Genomic DNA, 4,360 nt, shown 5'->3' on the forward strand with positions numbered 1-4,360 from the left:
ATTATATATTCGATATTCTAATAACATCCAGCATACTATGGTGCTCAAAATTAGCAAATCGAAATCGTTTGTTGTTTGTCACAACAAACAAACACAAACAGCTATTTACATTTTCCTTGGACATGTAAACCCTAACAAGCCTAATGCCGCCCTGTTTGAAACATATTTCGCATGTTAGACAAAATTAGCTAACATGTATTTGACAATACTTGAAAGCTAACAATTATACAACCATTCAATATGTATTATAAAATAAATTAATATAGATGAAAACTTTTAGACAAACAAATAATCCATAACATTAGGTGTTGTCTTGTCACCACACTGAAAGTCTGGAACTGGCCATATAAGTGGATCGGAGCGACTGTTGAAATCGTTCTGCAGTTACTCCACTGTAGCTCCACTCCAGGTTTTCTGATTCTTCACTAGTGAGAGAAACCCGTTCCGAGCTAAAGCAAACACATTCAAAACGGCTGCATTCAAAATCGCAGACTTCCCTACTTAGTAGGCGAAAAAACAGTAGGCTATGTGATAAAATAAGTATGTCTGAATTCACAGTATTTATAAAAGAGTAGATTACATTCATACCACTACACACACTCATATGATATAGAACATACCCGAGTTGCGAAGTAATTACTTATTCAAAAAAGTTCCTAGAGAGTATTCGATTTCGGATGCAACCGCTGACTTTCAAATGGCCGTGCCTCACACTACGCAAACTCGCAGTGAACACAGACAAGCAAACTGCAGTGCAGTTACAACAAACATACACGCCCTCTCCGTTTTGCCGAACTTTCTAGAACTAATGTTGCCCGATTAATGAATGATTCGTTCTTTTCTGATTCAAACAACCGGTCTGAATTATCTCGAGTTAACGACACCGACTCCTTGAACCGAGAACAGTTTCGGAATCGAAAATTGAGATGAACCAATATAGGACCACAACGTACTATTCCGCAGGTCCTTAAAAGTCTTACAAATCTTAAATTAAGTTGTATCAAATTTAAAGCCATAAAAAGTCTTAAATGGTACAAGAAAATCTTAATTTTGATTTCAAGAGGTCTTAAATTTGGGCACGGAAAGACAAGAACTGCATTATGGCTTAATGTGACGATTAAACCTCAAAAAGCTATGATTTCATTAAATAAACACAAGCGCTGCACTGTTTCAACATCAGGTGCTGCCACTTTGTGTACAGCCGTTACAGAGGAAACCGCTATATTTCTGCTATTCCAAAACCGCCACCTGCTGGCAGAGAATGAAAGTGCATTTACAATAAGCCCATCTGTTGTTTAAATTATTATAATAATTTATACTTTTGACTCATTAATTTTCTTAAAAATGGTTTAAAATGCGAAGTTTATCATTTTATAAAACTTTTTGTTTTTGTGAAAACCTGTAACCTATCTGAACTGTAAATCGTGCTTTTTACTGTAATTTTACAGTTTAATTTTACCATAGACATTGCCCTACTGTGCTCATATGGTATTAATTTTGTTTGTGCTGGTCTTAAAAAGTCTTACATTTGAGGTTAAAAATCCTGCAGATACCCTTTAGGTTATGATTGTATGATACTTTAATTAACAGATATACAGAATTGATTTGGTTTAAGAAAAGCACTTTATTAACACCTGCATTTCAGCCAAGATATGTAAAAGTAAATTAATTTAAGCATTAGGTAAAATTATATTTTGGTTTAAAATGATTTCGTCTAGTCTAGTGCACTGCATCAACAAGAAGTGAAGTGTTCGTAAAAAACAATACTTCCCATTCACTAAAACGTCTGTGTGTCAGAAGGCGGGTCGTACATTCAGCTGATCGTGGTTACATAACTGAAACCGGAGAACTTTGAACTAGTACGAAAATATAGGTTACTGCAACTTCGTGTTTGTGTGTCAGAAGAATCTTACGAGAAAGAACTGAAGCTGGAAATGTCATCTGAAATGTACGACTGCATGGTCATTGGCGCAGGGATCCAGGGGTCCTGCACTGCCTATCAGCTGGCCAAAAACAAGCAGAAAACTCTGCTGCTGGAGCAGGTCGGTGCAGCATGGTTTCTAAATAATTTGCTCAGTCTTGTTATGATTCATTCACTTAATTCTAAATGACAGCATAAAACAAATGTTAGTAAATTTGTAAAGGCAGAATACTCACCTAAAGCAATAAAGTAAATGTAAGAGACAACATTAATAAGTCTTGCATATAGCATATGGACTTGATTGTTGTAGGTTTTTTTTTTTGTTATTAAAACAGAGGCAACCCTTACCAAAAAGTAGTATACTTCAAGTTTATTTTAGCAAGAAACTTCTTTTTTGTAAGGGAATGCAAGTCCAGTGGGATTATTACAGTGTTCTTTGAATTCCTTCTTTCTCCCCAGTTTGTTTTGCCCCACTCCAGAGGGAGCTCTCATGGCCAGACCAGGGTTATACGGAAAACCTATGAGGAAGATTTCTATGTACAGATGATGCAGGAAAGCTATGAGCTCTGGGCTCAGCTTGAGAGAGAAGCAGGTGTTGAACTGTACAGGTGAGTGTATGTAAGCATCTAAGAAAGGATGTCATAGCCCTCACCCATAACTTTAAAGGAGCGTTTTCACTCTAGTCCCTAAGCATCATCTACAGACCATGGGGCGCACTTGTTTTTACAGTGTCTGAGAGGTGTAATGGATCACAAGTGGATCAAGCCCACTCAGCCTTGATGTAGAATCAGGCGCCTTCCTCTTTCTCTCGCCACTATCCATCTCAGCTCTCTGATGGATGGGTCCTGATGAGAGGCCACCTGTGCCCTTGAGCATCTCAGAGACTGCCGGGCAGCGAGTGAAAAATGTGTGGAAGATTTTAAAGAATGCTGGATTTGTTCTGTTCTTCTTACATAGAAATTTGTACTATTCCGATAACACTTGCTTACCAAACAAGTTACAGTTATTAAAAATATTACTGATTTGGATAGGATTAGTATTTATTTAGATGGGAGAGTTGTTTGTGTGGATGTGGTGGTTATGGAAAGTAATTTGCTATGTGGGTTTTGGACAATAAATAAATGCAATAAAGTGACTTGCAATTATCATTTAAGACCAGCATTAATGATTTTCCTTTTGATTGCGTAATAATGTCAATCAGGGCAGCATTTATTTGCAATAGAAATTGTATAACATAAATGTCTTTACTGACACTTTTGATCAATTTAATGCATCCTTATGGAATGAGTACATTTTTTCCTATGTTTTGAATTCATTTTTTATTTACTAAATTAAATAGTTACATACAGATTTATGTAGATATTGTCCAAAACACCACTTTGCCCAGGGCGCTTCTAAATAATGCAATATTATGCATATAATTAAGAGATTTAATTAATTAAGGCGAATATCATACCTGACACTCTTACACTGGCTGTTCTGACTGTGATTTAATTTTCTTTTTACATCCGATTGTATGCCGGCAGCTTGAACCACCAACTGTTATTTTACCCAGAGAGCTGCCAAAAAGGTCAAAATCCATAATAAATATTTGACAGGCAGTGCAATGACAAATTTAGTCTTAGTCACAGTGTTCAGCAAAGGGCAAAATAAATGAGGATTCTGCAATTATGGCTGTTCCTAACAGGGACGGGATTATATTTCTCATAGGAGCCATGAGGTAGTTGAGAAACATTAGGTAATTTAAAATCTTTTGATTTGGTCAGCATTAAAATCACAAAGTGCATCTCTGAAACTGAAACACTAATTTACCTCAGCAAGGATCTTGCCCCACTACGATGTGACCTGCTCCTTTGCTATTAGCCACAAGGGCATTGACAAATGTGACATGGAGTCCTTCTTTCAGTGTCCCCAATCAAACACACACACACAGTGGGGGATTCAGTCATCAAAATCTTTGATGAATGATATAGACCTGTGAACTCATGCTGCCCTTGCATCATGATGGCTGGCAGATGAAGTAGGCCTTGAAAAACAGTATCCACAGAAAACAGCACGACCATCTATCACACACTGTTGATTTAAAGCCTGTGTTCCCAACCTCTACTCCATAGTGCCATAACTCCTTACATTAAGACACCTGCATCACAAGCAGGCGCAGACGGCGCTGTGCACAATTTATACATGCCTCTAAGCACTTCCACCTAAATCAAGATGCAGCTGTTTAACATGGACATCTAAGTCATCTTATCTCCTCGCAGGCGCACAGGCCTGTTGGTTATGGGTCCAGAGAACAGAGAGGGTTTCTCACACCTAAAGGCCACGATGCAAAGGCACAAGATTCCCACAGTGTTTCTGGAGAAGCAAGAATTCAGCCAGCACATTCCCAGTGTGAATCTCACTGATGGAAACGGAGCGCTGATAGACAACCATGCTGGC

At 37.9% G+C, this 4,360-nt stretch overlaps 1 pseudogene; it reads left to right on the top strand.

The window, feature by feature from the left end:
* The first annotated feature begins 1,872 nt into the window (after window positions 1-1,872).
* The window catches only part of LOC107690432 (peroxisomal sarcosine oxidase-like), an 11,672-nt pseudogene continuing 9,184 nt past the window's right edge, over window positions 1,873-4,360 (top strand).

The sequence above is a fragment of the Sinocyclocheilus anshuiensis genome, unplaced genomic scaffold, assembly GCF_001515605.1.
Source record: "Sinocyclocheilus anshuiensis isolate Anshui unplaced genomic scaffold, SAMN03320099.WGS_v1.1 scaffold1455, whole genome shotgun sequence".
Taxonomy (NCBI): Eukaryota; Metazoa; Chordata; class Actinopteri; order Cypriniformes; family Cyprinidae; genus Sinocyclocheilus; species Sinocyclocheilus anshuiensis.